The following is a 17,571-nucleotide window of genomic DNA, read 5'->3' as shown; positions in this document are numbered from 1 at the left end:
GGCTTTTTTAGGATTGAACAAGAATTTTGCACTGTTCTTTTAGAGAATGATGGCTGGTCACAAACCAGTTTCTCCTTTGCACTTTCCAACTAAATTCCTTGAAACACTGGCTACTTCTACCACTAACCATTACTTTTATGCTAAGTCACATAACATTTTACCTGGAGCCTCATGAATCCGGGGTAGTGGGTTGACCAGGGCTGGATGCTTCCTGCCCTCCCTCCCCCTCTTCTTCACTGACCTTGGTGTCTGCAAAGCTGTTTCTCACATATTCTCCCTCCAGCTGCAGTTTCCATTGCACAGATATGTTTTTCCTTTTCTTAAATACATTATCCCAGAGGCTCTGTCACTGCTGGGCTCAGTCTTAGCTGGTGTTGGGTCCGTCTCGGAGCCACTGACATTGGCTCCATCAGACATGGGAGAAGCTTCTGGCAGCCCCCCACTCCCAAACCTGGCCACACAAACCCAACATACCCAGTAAGAACTGGCTGCACTAGTGCAAACTCCTGCATTCAACAAGGCAGAGAGTTGGGATGACTCCCAGGAGACAAAGCCAAGTAGGAAGGTACTGTAGGCTTATATTAGGGGGTGTATTATTTCCAGAAGATCAGGTGCAATACACTGGCTCCTAATACAGTCTTCCATCAATGCCCAGTCTGCTAAAACCGTGAATGGAAGTGACTGATCTACAGTTTGCATTCTCTTTTCAGTCTATCAGCAGAACATTAAAACCATTGAGGCAAAAGCCATTAGAACAGCACTCACGTATGAAACAATGCACAGGTCTGCTTGTTCCCATTTTTATGCACTGCTATAGGACTATAAATATTCATCGTAATGTAACTGAAAATTATTGAAGTGAGAAAAAAGAGAAACAGGGAAGCCATTTGCTTCAATTCATAAACAGCATCTGTTGGGAAGTTATTCATAGATTGCTTCAGGGCCTGCTGAGCAGCAAGCCCATGGAAAAGGATGCCATTGCAAGCAAATTGGCCAAAACTGCAATGGAGATGCTATTAAACATGATTCACTGACAGCCAGGGAGCATGATCAGGCACTGGATTGTTTTATGTCTTCTTTTATCACTGGGACACAGAAGTAGCCTCCAGCCAAAGTTTCACACAGTTCAAATTAGAAGAGCAACCTTCTAAGTGTATTAAGGCCTAACTAGTGGCAAGAGAAAGTTGTGTGGAGTGATATTATAGAGAATTCAGCTGTTTATTTGTCCCTACCCGAGGCACATATAAAATCCCCTTGTGAATCAGGGTGGCTACAACCTTTCATACTGGGTATTTTTGGTCAAAAGGTGTTTGAATGTCTTGTAAAAAGATGACAATGCAGCCTAATGGATAAGTGAAAAGCAATTAATAACTTAATAAACATCCTTTAGCTTCTCATTAAATTTCAAAATACAGTTTGGCAGAAAAGTGACGTAATGCCAAAGAAAAGTGTATCTGTGCAAATCCACAGAAGAGAGTAAATACATTCTCAAGTATACTTTATTACTAAGAATAAAATACTCAGCTGCCAAATTTTGTTTGCTGATTTACAGAGAAGAGTTACAGAAAGGCAAAACTGTCCAGCAATTCTGAATTCAGTTCAAATGGTGCTGAGTTTTCAGTTAATGATCTGGCCCAAATTTTTTTCCCACCCATGGGACTTACCAGATCATGAGGGACTTGAAAAATGCAATTGCAATCAATACATGGACAAATAATTTTCCCAGCCCCATTCATCCTCTTGTTGCAAATTATTTATTATTTTTAATTAAGTCCAGCAATTCACTGACTGTAAGTAACTGGAAGTGCATCCCTTTCATACCAGAGAGGCTGCACAGGCCCACAGCTTACAAGGTGAAGGGTTTTCTTATAAATTTGCTCCATTTTCCTCAGTTGTAACTCAGACAAACAGCAAGAGAAAAGGAGCCCTTTGAATGAACTTTTTTGACTAGTTTTAAATATCCTCATGAGCTGTTCTCTCTTTTCACAAAAATCTGGGGAAAGATGGGTTCTTCATCTGCCTGACCTACATGAGGTGTGCGACCTTCATGTGACTGATAAGCTTTAAATCAAGCTCATGAAAATGCCTGATTCTGCAAGCAAACAATATTTTCTCCTAAGAAAAACATTAATCAGTTGTCATTTGGTTTTTACATTTTGTTGTGGAAATACATGCCTGTGACTCAAGTGAGTGAAGGCTCTTCACACATAAAAATATATTTGACTTTTTCGGATATTTTGAGCAAATGTATTTCCAAAAATTAGGACTGTTTCATGCTAGGGGAAAAAAAGATAATTTATTCATCAAGTACCCTGGAATGTGATAACTAGCAGGCACCAGTTACATCTATTCAGTAAACTCCTTCTCAGGAAAGTTAACTTAGCTTTAAATTATTCATTTAGAGGTTGATACACTCTCTAGGAACAGTAGGAGATGTAGTGGGTGTGTTACATTTAAGGCGTAACAAATGCTTAAGCACAGAGGAACCTCCACTCAACCTTTACATGGAAAAAAAAAACATTTTAAGATGCTTCATCCAAATTTTATTTGTATTTTCTTTTGCCATAATATGCCCTTTTGCTATTCATTTGTGTGGAAATGTTTGCTAGAATAATTGAGGTTTTGTCAGTAAGAGACGCTACTGAGAAAATATAAATATCTGTTGCCAATAAATTACACATCTGAACACCTAAAAGATGTGAAGTGCAGCTTCAGCACTGTCCTGTTCAAGATGAAGAACTACAGCACATGACTGATGACACATAGTTAAATACCATACCTTGAAAGCTACAGATCAGGCAAAACTGTTCCAATGTGTGTGATGTCATCGCATCCGGGTAAGGCTAAATGAGAAAATCAATGTTTGACAAGGAAAACCAGATCATAACTTCATCGACTGATAATCTGTTGTATATAACTCGCTTGCCCTTTCATGTCTCCACACCCAAATTGTGTAATTCAATTCATTCCACGGACACCCTGATTTTACACATGCGAGGATGTGGTCTGGCAGCTCCATCTGGAATGTAAGTGTGGGTTTTCCAGCTCAGGGGCATCAAGTAAATCCTGTTACTATCCCTTCTTTGTTAAGTCAAGTCATAAAATTAAGGGCTCAAGTTCTTTCATGCTTAGGTGCCACATTCTCCAAGGAACTGCATTTTGGGGTGCATTTTGCCTTTCCTCTGACATGTCCAGCACAAACTAGAAGAGTGTTCAACAAAACACTTTTACAGCTCTATGCTCGTAACTTCCCTACGCCCCAAGTGAAGCATCAGGGAGAGTTCAACTGGAATTGGCATAAAAGTAGGCAAATTAAAATCATTTTAAACATGATCAAAAAAACCCCATTCTTGTTTATGGAGGGAGATGATTAATTTTCCAAAATGCTACTGCATATATTAGAGCCACCAGGAGCAGCTCTAATTTCTGCTGAGACCATTTATGGAGATTTCCATTCCTTTATTTATTCCTTTATTAAATAAGGGAGATGCCATAGCAACCCCTGTCACACACTTCCATTCATGTATTGATTCAGCATTATTCAATCTGTATGTAGTTTCATTATTCATTATTCAATTTAATGTAGGTTTTAATGTGCCCATTGTCTCACATTACGCTGTAGACTCTCAAAATCAAACCCATTCACTGCAACCCTCCTGCAGTTCATGTTTCTGAATAACGTGGCGCAGAAAAACAACCACTTTTGGGAGCTGGCTTGGGTCTAGGTCTTTATCTGTGAACACTTTTCCCAAATCTTTTCCATTTGACTCCCATTTTGTATCATTTCCACCTAAAATACCAACCAGCTCAAAGCCCTGTCATTCATCTGAATTAAACAAATTTATAGTGAAGTCAAATCAGTCAGTTTGGAACAGTGTTGCTCAGGCCCATTTCCAGCAAAATCCATTTGCTTTTCATAGCAGACTCATCTTCTCAGCATAAATTATTTTATAAGAGCAATGTTTCTGAGTATAATTTCATTTTTTTACTATAGTAAACATTTTCAGCCATTCACCAAAATGGGGATGGTCCCTTTGGTTATACAGCTCATAACCTAAAATGGTAAAATATGGATCATCGCAGCTTTCCTATAAAGGCCATAAGTGGCTAGTGGCATGGCAATAATTTTTGTCCTGAATATCAGAAAGAACCTCTGCAATAGTCCATCAAACCATTTAACCACACAATTCCATAGCATCACTCATGGGACCAAAACCAAGTGTGAACTTAAAACACAGGAGCAGTTCAGTACCTGAAGCACAGGCTGGAAGTGTCCCACCTAAACATGATATCTAACCAGTACATCAGTTATGTGTGTAGCTCTTCTTAGGCCATTGTGCAGCTTTCTGCTCCTTCCCAAGTTCTCCTGGAACTGTTGCTCCTGGAATTCAGTGATACACCCAGGTTGGTTCCTGTAAGCCCTGCTTTTACTCTGTGGAGATGGGAGCTTGCTCCTCATGCATGCCAAGCCATTCCAGATGCTCCATGACCACATTATCCAGGCTCCAAACCTGCCTTAGGAAAAGCAAAGTAAATTAGTTCAGACTTGCATGTGCATTAGAGTAATCCCAGAGTTAGAGCAGGTACCTCCCACAGCTGGGAATATGGGCACAGCAACCTCTCAGGCAGACAAACCCTTGAAAGGGTCACAATCATCCAGCGCTGAGAAACTCTGGGAAATCTTGCTTTGAGATCCCCTAGGAGCTCACACTCTTTTTGCCTGTTAAGGCTTTGATGCAAAAGAGAAGAGCTGTTCACCCACAATGTGAGAGAAAGTTGGATAACCACTTTTAATGGCATATGGTATGTCCATCTGCTAAGGATATGGCATGTCACACATCTGTTTTCTGGCACTGGCCTGGGAGCAGAGCTTCTCTGAGCTGCTCTCAACACTATCAGCTCCCTTCCTAAATAACAAGTGATGGTTTACCCAGGAAGGAAGCAGTGAGTGAGCAGCAAGCTCAAATCAGGGTCCTGAGCCACACCAGTAGGAATCATACCAGCACAAGGATTTGATGGGGTGTCAGCAGGACACCACAGAGAACAGAGTTTGCCCACACAGAATTACACTCACTACTCATGTAGGAAATAGAAGACAAGAGAATGATAGGAAAAGAGAATAATCCTCTTGTAAAAGCTTTGTTCACATCAAATGTTGTTGACAAGCCTGACCCCAACTCTTCTCACCAAACAAGCTGTGAATAACAGCAGTGGTGACATTGTCCGTATTGGTTTGGTGTTCTGGTCATGCTCTGAATCTTAACAGATCTGAAACTTAACAGATCTGAATCTTAAAATCCCAGACCTGTATCTGCATCGTGAGGTGCCTCAGCAGGCAGCTGTATCCATAGTTTTAATGAAGACTCAAAAAACCTAAAGATTCCTTTCCTTAATATTCATTGTCCTTCCAGGATGAAGACTTGAAAGGCACAGGAGCAGGCAGTGATTAATTATTAGCAAAAACCCACTGGGACAACACCCAAATTTAACTAATCTCATTAGTTTCCTCCTTTGGGAGCAAATCTTTCTTATGTGTTATGTCAGCTGAGGAAACTATGGAACCAGAAGTTTCCCTACCAAAAATAATTTACCAGATTGAAAGGATCTTTAGGATGATAATTTTACTCATCTAATTGTATTTCTAGTCCAAAAGATTACATAAATAGGAACTAAAATGAGAGTTTCATATAGACTGAAATACTGTTCACTCTCCAAAAAATGTAATCGATATCTCCGGGGTAGTTCAGAGAGTGAACATATAATCATAAAATACAGGAACAGAATGTGTTAGTAGGGACTGAAAAAACCAGAACAAATGACATGGCTTCAGCATGTAACCCAGGAAACAAAAATACCTCGTTCAGCTGGCATTTTTCAAAGTGATATATGTCAATACTGTTGTTCCCTTGTAGGTTAACTAAATGTGTCAAAAATGGATACAGTCTAAGACTCGGTAAAACAGTCTCTCTTTACAGCTTGCTTTCTTGACAAAGTTCAATTTCTATTACAGGAGGCCAGCAGTTAAAGAGAGTCACATATCTCTAGCTTGCTATTCTCTGCCTTTGATTTTTATAAATTTTTACCATAGTATAATCAAAGCTTTCAACACTGAAAACATGCATTCCCTTTTGTTAACACTTTAAAATTTGAAAACTCAGCAGCAGGAGGTAAAATCAAAAATCACTTGCCCTTATTCTCTCATTCAGTGGAGAAAAAAGTAACAATAAAAAGTCTTTTGTTAGAGAAAGCAGGAATTTTAGGCATCACAAACAGCACCAGGACAAGGGATTTTTAAACAATGGGCTGACAATTGATGATCCTGAAAGGGGAAAAATGGCAGGAATCTGAAGAAAAGCAATGAAACTGCTGCTTCTTTTCTGCTTGCAAAGAGAATATGGAGCATCATAAAGCTTTGTAGCACTATTCTTATACATAAACATGAAACACATCATCATATGTCTTTCTGTTATTATGGATATGCATAAAGCTGGACATATGGCACAAGGCAGTGACTGTACACAGGACAGGAGTGGAGGGTTTCCCAAGGCACATGGATGACAGTGTTTCTAGCCCTGCAGGTGGGAATCTCTGTGTTTGCAGGAAGGTTGTTCTTGCAGTCTAACAACTCTTCATAGAGTCCGTTCGTGTGGCAGGCAAGGGTGAGCACGTTGTATGTTAATTGTGCTTGTATTCTGCAGCTCTAGGAGTCCTCTTGATCTAAGTGAGACAAGGAGATTTTGAATGTTCAATAACAGTCACAATACAATATATTCAAGAGAAGACTGTGCTTATCTTAACAAATTTCCTCTTTCACTTTGCTACAACTCAAGGATACTCAAACTTTTCATGGAGGGATAAACTACCTCAAGTCTGCCCAGACTCATTCCCTTTTTGATGTTGTGCCAATTCACAGTCATCCCTTTGTCCTCTAAGAACATTACGTGCAATCTGCAGGTCCAGTGAGCTTTCTGAAGTAACTTTAAAAAAAACACCCAAGAAACAGTACAGGAAAGAGGTTGTGAAGGACAAGCAGCATTTTCAGCTGGCAGCAGCTGCAGCTGCCCAGCTCTGTGGCACCCCCAAACCCTCCATTGGCTCCAACACCCAGCAAGTGGCTGGGTAAGACTCCAGGCAAAAAGCCACCACTGAGCTTTGTGCTGTCACGTAACAAATCCAAGGCTTGTTAGTTTAATGCTGCCTTTGGTGTGTCTCCACTCCATAACATTCACAGCAGCAACTGCAGTGCAGACTTACCCAGGGAGAGGCCAACAGATGTGGTGAGCTGTGCTCACAGCTAGAAGTGCAAAGTGTTTGATCAGCTGTGTGTAGATAATTAGTTCTATAATTTTAAAAGTTTCTGTTACTCCTTAGCATCCACTCTAAGCTGCAGCTACAGAAATGGTTCTCTAAATACCAACTGTCAGAAGAAATTCCCATTCACCAGAACGTTATTTTTAATTCAAGGAAGAACTGAAAACAAAAGAAATTTATAAGAATGCTCAGACAACTCACAGGCCAACCTTACATTATTTTAATTAAAAAAAAAAAAATAGATTGATTCCCAAATGTTACTCAAATAATCCGTTAAGAAATAAAGTGCCAAATATTAAGTGAGGTGATCTTCCAAAACAAGTATCTACATCTTTCTGTTGGAAAATTATTTAGACCACAACAGCTCTGAACTTTGATAGCATCAAGCATGCAAATGCCACATTGATTGGTCACACTTATTTTATTTTTGCATAGCACAATGTATTTTAAAGATTAACTCTAGCCAGCTCTGTTCACTGGTCAGCTATGGGTGGACTACTCCTACTTTCTGTTTTTCTAGCTGAAATCAATGAATATCCAGAGGATAACTTGCTCACATCTCCCTTACTCCATCTCAGAGAGAATTTTGTGTATGAGAACAAAAGGGTATCCACTACAACTCAAACTATGGTTCCAGCTGGAAAAGAACCAGTGAGAACAACACCTTTTTCTGTGTCCTATGTCCTTTTCAGACACCACTCACCTAATCCCAGTGACTATTACGACAGAAATTATTTTGATTCTTCTCAACTCCTGAGAGCCAAATTGGAGCTAAGAGGGGAACGGAAGTTGCCTCCTTTGCATCAGCATCCTAAAAGCTGTTAAATAAGTTTTAGGTGCATTAAAATATGAAGGTACTGAGGCATTGATTAGGGCCTAATTTGGCATTGAATCTTCATCTTTATTGTCAATGCCTGTGATAGAAAGTTTGCATTTTGACTTCCAGAGTACAGGCTGGAATTTGAAAAAGGAAGAGAACATATTTCTAATCCTGAACTTAACAGGTTTTACACTGGGTCCTTGAGTGACAAACACAAAACTTTATAAATATCATACTTGTGGCCATCCACTGGAGCAGAACAGCAATATTAAAAGCTTACATTTCTGAGATTGTACATTTCTGAGCCCTTCATAGCTTTGCTGTACAAAAGCCCAAAAATGTTTGAATGAAGCCTCTGATACTTCTCTACATCCTATTGGTGGTGGTGCTACTCTCTTCCTTTTTTTTTATTTCTCCAGATCTTTTAAATTAAAATATGCATCTCTTTGGGGAGTAGATGAAAAAAAAAAGAAAAAAGATTAAAGCACTACCCAGTGCAGTGTATTTGAAATTTAATCAACATTTACCCATTGTACTAGTTCTCAATTCCCACAGCCAGATAAGGACTTTTGTTATTTTCAATGCATGCATACCTGTGCCTGGCTTTAAAAAAGAGGCAGTATTGAATTTTTTCTGAATTACACCACTTAGGGTCCAGCAGAAAGCCTGGTGATATGAACCTGCTACTTCTGTGCATTTATGTGGAAGAGAACTTTAAAACATGTCATATTATCAACCCATTTGTGCAAATGAAAATGGTGTTTTTCAAGACAACAGCAACCAAGCGTTACAGAGCAGACGGAGTTCATGTTACAGGTAAGAAATGGCCACTAAGGGCTCTGGGGTTATCTGCTCACAGGCCCTCCCTCTCCATGGTTTTATGGGTGTACCTGGTCATTTGCAAAATCGTGACTGATCTCAGTCATGTAAAATGATGATGAGGAAGGTTTGCTCAAATGTAAAGGGGTTAGACTTGATCAATCATCATCAATGCTGTTCTGTCCTTCATTATTTTTACTTTAGATAAAAGGCCAGAGGGACTGTAACCTTTGCTGTACCTTGTTATTCACCTCTTTGATGTGAATGAAACTCCTTGCTAAAGGAAATCAGTAGGTTTGGGGCCAATTTAAGGTATGAACACCACACACCCATGTCGTAGTACTATCCTTCAGTTTTGGAGAGGAGGTAGCTGCAGATATGGAAAGACCTGGAGTCTCTTGTAAAAATTAACTTGGAAATTAAAGGGGAGAAAAAATTAAGGGCTGATTTTCTCTAAACGAGGGAAAGGATGCTCTGCGGAGCAGGTGATTGCTTTGTGCTGCCAAGTAACCTACAAATACACTTCAGAAGCAGGGGATTAACCGTGCTGTTTGTTTTGTGTTTCTTGATAGATTACCTCTGATAGGGACCTTGAGATTTAGATTTGGAATGCTTACTTTAAAAGTTTCCTTTGTATATACAGTGTCCTACGTGTATAGAGCAAAAAATACGTTCAACCTTGATACCCTTGTTTAATAATGTAGAATGTTCCTGTTAGTTTTGTATCAGTTGCTTGTAATTAAGACATCAGGTGTCTTTGTTACAAAAATATAATAAATGAACTTCTGCCTTCAAACTACCCTTATGCAGGGCAGCTTTTGCTGTAAGGGAGATGCATTGAAGTGGCTGCTGTGTCAGCAATGCTCCTTCATCACGCTGTGCTGTGCCACTATAAAGCACTATGACCACAGAGAGTTCCTTCCCATCCTTCCATGAAGTACTGTTAGTCTGTCAGGGAAAGGATATTCCAAAATAACCCACAGAAAGTGATTTTCAGGGCAAGTCCACAACATTTTTTTCTATTTGGGCAGAAATATTAGAAGTAGCAAATCCTTTCCTTACCACCATTCTTGAACTGCACTCTGGCAACTTTTTATTTACAACACTTGGCAGCAGGTACCAGTCTTCAGCAACTGGTATGCAGTTAAATGCTCCTCTTTGCATGTGCAAAATGCATATGAAAGTTTAATAAACATAAACTTGATGATAGAGTTTTTAAGGCTTTAACCTTGTTGCCAACTAATAGTTGTTCTCTTACCTAAGTTCATGAGTGCTTAGAAAGACTATTGTTTTTAAATCATTAATGACACCCCAAGGCAACTGCAGCAGCCACCCTATATATTAATATAAATGTTTTAAGGAACCTAAGCACAGTCAAGCTCTCTTAAAACCAAAAGATTAACTTCATTTGAACTTAAACATATGCTTAGAGCTATGCATACATTTAAGTGTTCTGCTGAGTGGCATTTTTCTTCAAAGAACAGCCCTGTTAACTTCAATAAGACAATTTATATGATCATATTCTTCTAGTCTAAAGTATAAATTTACAATCCATTAATCACAAACCCAAACCTATGAAATACCATTATAATGAACTTATTTAATAAAGTTCGCCTTTACTCACTTCTAAGTCTGACAGTATATCTGGAAGGAATCTCAAGAATATGGGACTGCAATGCTTAAAGGGCACTGAGTATGGAATTTTAGAAGCCACGCCCATAAATTGGTTCTTTTCCCCTTTTGTTGGTCAGGGCATTTAAGGGAAGTCTTGATGCCACTTCAGACAAGCTTTTATATCCAAGCAAAGGCACCTGTGAGTAACACATCACTGTTTGCTGCCACTCAAACAATGAAAAGGAACAGTCTAGAAATGCTGCAGCACTTTTCAGCCTTTTTATAAAACACGGAAAGCAAGTTGTGTATCAAAGTTTTCTCTGAATTATGCTTAAAAGACAATTTTATTAATATTAAATAGGCCATACAACACCTTTTGATTAAGCAAAGACTTCCAGTTTCCCCATGAGTGAGAGCATCTGTTTATTGTCAGCCTCTGCTGCAAGATCCTTTGAAAGGGCATTGCTTTTGCCAGGTGTCCATTTTGGGATCAGGAGCATTGTTCCTGATCAACACAGCAGCTAAACCTGACCAGAGAGAGGTTTCAGGGAATACATCATGCAGTGAGCAGGAGGATGCTGTGCACAGCAGGGAGTCTGAAGCACACACAGGGACCAAAAATATTGGGAGCAGCCAGCCAGGGCTCCAGAGCTGCAGCAGGGGTGTATGAGGGATCAGAAGGAAGAGGCAGCATCTGCTGCAGCTCAGAAAGTCACTTACCTGGTTTGACTGGATGCAAAGAACCACCAAAGGTATGGCAGAAGTGAAAAGGAGGAGTTTTTATTAATATTTCATCTGGTGTAGTCACCTTCAGATTTATTTATGCACCAAGAGAGCATGTCTCCTGAAATGAAACAGCAAGAAATATGTACATTGAGTTTCAGCTCAGAGCTTATATGCCATATATTGTACCAAAACCTGAGGGATACATACTGGAGAAGGGAAGAGGGAAAGGTACAGAGAGCCTCTCATGGCTGGGGATCGTGTGCACTCTCTGCAGAAGGGGTGGTTCCCCTGCAGAACCACTCAGAGCAGATCTGAAAAACACTGTACATGCACCATGCTGGGATTTCTGCTTCATAAAAAATTTCCTTCATAAAAATGAAGGAAACAACAAAGTGAAGCCAATGAGAAATCCACCTTTTGTCCTGGACTTTGGGCTGAAAAAAAAATACATCTCATCCTTTCCTCTTATTTTCCTTAATTAGAAAAGGGAAAATAATGTTTTTTCCTTTCAGTGAAAGAATTCCTCATTTCCTACTTTGTGGCCCAGCCTTCAGTGGTTCTTGGTAATATCAATGAGATTTGGATAGACATCTGGAAGGCTTGGAAGAAATCAGGTGACTTTAGAAAACTAGAGATAGAGCAAGAGAGAGAGGAGACAGATGAGTGTGGGCTGGGGGCAGAACCTCTTTAAGCAGCACAGATGCTCCAGAAGAGGATGTGTGTCTGCAGCCTTACACCCAGTTGTGGGCAGTCAATTGAGGCATGAATGGAAAATATGTGTATTGGGAGCGGAAGGAGAAATCATGGATATGGGCATCTGAATTTCTTAAATTCTTTCAGCAGTCCTTTGCTAAATTCTGCTCTCACTGCCATGAGGTTAGTTTGCAGTCTGTAAACAGATTCACAGACCCACCCAAACCATCTGTATGTTGCAATGACATTGCCTGTGACTGATTTGAGCTTTTCAAACTGATTCAGTCACTTAATTTGTTTGAAAATATAGGTACTGGCATTCTGAGAAGTTCTGCCATAGATTTCCAGGATGATAAGTTTTCATCTATGGTTTCACAACTATTATTGTAACACAGAATTGCTCTTATGTGTCTGGAAAAAACAGTTTTCTTGGTTTATATCTAAATAATAGCAATACCTGTAAAATTAATTATTAAGAATGTTAACTGTTAAGGCGTTAATTCTGTCAGGATAATACATGACTCACTGTTGAACTTAACCTTCACCTTGAACTTAATTAAAGAAGAGAAAGATGTGGTGGTTGAAAAGCAAGAACATCAGCAGCTTTTCAGATACTTTCCTCCTGCTAAAAGCAATATTGCTACTCATCCTCTCAAGCTTTAGTGAGTTAAAAGGTAGAAGAGAGAAGAGGAGAAGTTCTTAGGTCAAAATATTACAGAGTAGCTAAGCACAGAAGAGAAAAAGCAGTCTCTTAAGAAAAGTCAGAACAAGGAACAAAAGCCTAATAATTTACAAGCCTACTTCTAGAAACAGACACTGTAACATGTTTTCATTGCACTTTAGGCAACATTCCCTACTTTTCATTGAAAAATGAGGAAAAGAATGCTTTGCTATTGCATCTATCAGCAGTGCTTGTAATATACTTCTACTTGACCTGGCACTGGGAGAGAGAGAAATGAATTAAAGTGCTGGTGGGAAAGGAGGGGTAAGAACATATGGGTGGGTATTGTGCTTTGCTAAAGCAGGGAGCTGTTCATATTGCATTTTGGGTTTGTAGTTTGAAATAATTGGCAGGGTGCTCAGAGCAGGTGGATGGTTATTTCTAGTTTCTTCTATTCTGGTCTAATAAAGTAGGAAATGCACCCAGCCTTTGGGTCCTCAGACTGGCTTTGGTTTTATTACTTATGTACTATTTGCAGCCTTAAATATTTGCTTAGTTTGGGTACGTAATGAATTTCTAATTTCATTGCTGGCTGTAAGCATGACAGAAATCATTACATCATGCTGTATATGAAGAAATCTGTTTTAATTTCACCCTGCTTTAATTACTATACTCAGGCTATTGTGTGGCATAATCATCTCTTATTACTACACCCTGCACCTCAGAACTGGCAAAGAGGAAGTGTCCTTTAAATTGAAATCAAGTTCTCCTTCAACTGTTTGCAACATCTGAGGCAAGACTGCTTTTAGTCTGACTTTCTTTCTCAAGACCTGCCTCTCTTGCTATGAGTATCACTCAGTTGAACAGCACTATCCTTAGACTTCACAGAAAGGCCTGCAAGAGCATCTGGGCAGGACTCAGCACCATGTGCCTCTGAGACAAGGAGTGAAAAATGTCACGGGCTGCATCCCAGACTGCTGACAGAGAAGGCAGCAGCAGGGGAAGGCAAACAGGAGCAATTCGGGAAGTGATACAGTCCCCAAAGTGATGTATTCTCAAGTTAGACAGAAAGGAAAAAGCAATCAGGAAATGTGTTTGCCATGGTTGCTAACACTATTCCAACTCCTCATGAGAAAAGGAAAAGCCCTCCTTTAATTTATAGCAGTGAGAAGTGTTATCCCCATTTGGCTGTCAGAGTCTATTAATAGCACTGCTTACTAAATGGCTTATCTAAATTGCTCAAGGTGCTTTTTGGAGCTGATATGATTGGCCCCATTAAAAGGAGTGCTGAACTGAGGTCCAGATATGCAACTTTTCTAAGCTTGCAGTCCCTGGTTCCTGCACAAACCAACTTCTGTAAGTGATCCTGTTGCATCTGTACTGCAAGATGAGTTCTGGTTTGGGAGCAGATTTGGGCAAACCCATCCATAGGATCATTATGGTTCCAACATAGGTAAGTTGAAGAGATCTGTGTTCATCTCAGGAAGACATGGATTTGAAACCTGAAGGAGACTGGACTTGAGTTTACTGAAGTATAGGAATATCAGTACAGACCATGAGAATGAAGAAAGCTCAGATCCCCTCCAGGTCTGTCCCTCTCACATGGACAGTGTGGCCGTCAATGACGATGGACAAGTCTGGTCTTGAGAGTGGGGTTGAACCTAGTATAGACAGATAATATAGGACCTCTAAAAATGTTCCCTTAGGAGGAGAAAAAAGAGCCCTTTTAATTAGGTTTGTCCTACATAAAACATGCCTGCCTTTCAAGGCACAGAATTTCATGGGCAGACAGAAGAGTGACCACGGAAGCCAATACTTCCATTAGATGGAGAAATAGCACATTATGCTGCTCTAGTCTAGTCTACAGCTCCTGAATTTTCTCTCTTTAAATGGCTATATAAATCTAGTGGCAAAAGCAGGCAGTTTGTCAATGAATGACTAACACCAGAGCAGTGCGCTGTCTCACCATCCTCTGGCAGCTATTACACCTGAGCAGTATTTTTTGGGAGAAACTTGCAAATATGTGTAGGCTGAAGCTTTCAATATAGACTAAGGGAAACTTTACCCTTTTGTTTCTAAACTGACAAACTAACTTTCAACACGTATTTTTCAAAGGTTAATAATTTTAATTTTAAAAAAATCTCTATATTGTTACTCTATGTTAATCACACAACCAAAAAGTTTCTCTGAATTACTGGGATACACTATTGCTTCCTGCTCAGTGAGAATTTCTGGAAGTATCATGTGAACAAGCCCAGCCTAAACAGACCATTGTTGTAGGCTATTTATGTTACCCAAAAAACAATGCTATGTGACTACCTTGAAGTAAGTCTTCTTCCCATTTGAAATGCTAAAACCTAAAGTACAAAATAAATACTTCGAGCTTTCATTTTATATACTTTACACCTTCACAGACCACATGAGAGAAGACAGTCTTTCCCATCACAGGAGGTCATGATGACCTCTCTGGAAACCCAACAACAAAATGTGTCCATCTGGAAGATTACAGAATAAAGAGGGTTTTTTTAAACTATGCATCATCCAGTATCTAGCTTTGGTTTCATGAATGAACTAGAAGCCCTAAATATTTTTTCACTAATAAGAGAGGAAGGTTGGGGTCCCAAAACTGATTGTTCTAAGTAGTGTTTTTCTGAGATGTCCAAGGAAGCCTTGGGGCAGTGGTGTGAACAACCCTTTGTTACACAGCACAGAAGAAGCATTTTGTAAAGGAACTGAAGGAGATCTTTGCCCAAACTGGTTTGCACCCCTTGTCCTGAGGTTTTAAAGAATTCTGACAGTAGCAGGTTGGTTCTCAGCAGCACAGACATTCCTTCCTATGTATACAGAGCTGACTTCCTGCTGCATTGTTAAAGATAAATTACAGTACAGCAGTTTTTACCAGGGAGACTGTGCATTTACAGCACTCTGTAAAAACCTGGCACTTTAGCAGAAGAACAGATATTTGAAAACAATATCAGCTTAATTTCCCTTTCTTCTCCATGCAAAAAAAAAGCTATAAAGTGTTAGATCTTTCCTGTAATTTGCTTAATTGATTAACTTGATTAATGTAGATGACTGAACAAAGGGTAAGGCAATGAAAAACAGGCCATTATCTTCATTTGTTAGCATAGTTCGATTTTGTGTAAATATTTGGTTTCAAATTTATTCAGATTCTTACACTGGAGAACATTTTTCAAAAGCAAACAATTTTTACTGGCAAAAGACTCGTCATCTGAAACTTCACTCCCCAAAGGTAAACTGATTTAACCAGCTACATATTGGAGGAATCAAAGTGCAATCTTAAGAATGACGGTGATGGCAGAATGAGCAATGTGATGGAGAGTGCTGCTTCTCCTGCTCCCAGAAGCTGAGAAGTCACTGCTCTCAGTTTGGATTCAGACACCTTTGCCAGCATGCCAAATAGAAAATTAATACTCTATTTAGTAATCTGATTCTTGGTGGCTACATTTTACTGAAGTTCAAGATTCACTTCATAAAGCAGTTGTTCTTTTGGTAGTTGTGCTTTGTTTAGGAAACATTCAGAGCATAGTGAATTGCACCTACAGTGATAACAGGCATTTGGCTTTCAGATTTTGATTGTGCCATTAAAAAGTGGGGAAGGATTGTCACTCAGAAAGAAGATCTTGATAAGTAATATGCTGGAAGAGTTGGAAGCAGTGTGGGGAAATGGACAATCACACCAATTGCCTTAAATATTGACTGAAAAAAACCACTTTTGTCCCAGGAATATCAGTACAGAAGGAGGGTGGCCCTGAAGTAAATGTATGTTCTTTCCTGTTCATTGTGGCATTGCTTTAATTTCACAACTCAGTAGCCCAGGCAACTCCTGAGTTCCTAAAGAATTGAATAATTGATCCATAATTAATGGATGCACAAAGCAAGAAAACAGGAGCAGGATACTGGCTAATACAAGAGTCAACTACGGGGAATGAGGCCATGTACCTGTCCAGCTTTTGGAAATTGTTTTATTAACTTTTATTAGATCTACACAGCCACACGCAGAAGGACACTTTTAAAAGCACAAGGCATTTTGAAAAATGCTGTGTACCTATGCCACACTTTCTATGAAGAATAATCTTAGAAATTCAGTAAAGACACACAGAGTTGTATGCAGGATGATTCAAATTCACAGCCACAGTGATCATGAGCTTTTCTTTGTACAGATGGAATGAACTGGTGGTACTTTCACATTGAATCACACACAAGGCATCTCAAAGTTTGTAAGAAAAATAAAATTTCAGCATAGAGACTTCACCCTGCCCTTATCTTTCCCCCAAAGTTCACCCTACAGTTTCCAAGAAAGCAGACAATTTGTTACCTGGCCTCTGGGCATGTGGTAGTACTACAAGTAACCCTCCTTGCTTCCTGGGCTTGTGGAGGAGAGGACCTCCTGCTTCCAACCAGACCACTGTCACAAGAGAGATCCCTCCAAAGCCTTCCCATATTCTGGATTTTCCCTGTGCCATCCTCGTGCCAACATTATGCACCCACATGCATCTGTGCTCCCTGAGTATGGGCATGTAGTCTGCAATTAGCTCAAGTTTAAGCACTCAGGTTACCATAACACCCAGCTCTCAGATACGAACAGATGGCATTTATAAATGCACGGAAACTGGAAGGTGATCCTCTGCAGCAAGTTTATTTCTGTAAGCCTTTCAGAGTCATATGAAAATGATAGAGAGTATTAATCCATTGATCTGCTGAGCAAGAGGAACAGCAAACTGGCTTGTCGGAGTACCTTTGGCTCTCACTGGGATTTTTAGCAAATGAAAACCAATACAGTTAGGTTGGCAACTAAGCCCACACTACTTGTTTTGGAACAGTGGCTCTGACCTGATGGCTGTAATTCGGTCTCATCCCTTATTTCTCTGAGCATGGTTAAAATACTCCCAAGAAGAGGAATCTC

General features: G+C 39.7%; 1 long non-coding RNA gene across 1 annotated transcript; it reads right to left on the bottom strand.

Annotated features, from left to right (window-relative positions):
* Window positions 1-3,530: 3,530 nt before the first annotated feature.
* Window positions 3,531-17,161, bottom strand: LOC108449867. The gene is made up of 3 exons (XR_001866159.1): window positions 16,984-17,161; window positions 11,285-11,408; window positions 3,531-4,515 (listed from the first exon to the last, which is right to left on the bottom strand). It is a non-coding gene; the product is annotated as an uncharacterized LOC108449867 (long non-coding RNA).
* Between the last annotated feature and the right edge of the window lie 410 nt (window positions 17,162-17,571).

Source organism: Corvus brachyrhynchos, unplaced genomic scaffold (genome assembly GCF_000691975.1).
Source record: "Corvus brachyrhynchos isolate BGI_N302 unplaced genomic scaffold, ASM69197v1 scaffold91, whole genome shotgun sequence".
Lineage (NCBI taxonomy): Eukaryota > Metazoa > Chordata > Aves > Passeriformes > Corvidae > Corvus > Corvus brachyrhynchos.
Note: the sequence above shows the minus strand (reverse complement) of the source record. Positions and strands in the feature narration are given on the sequence as shown.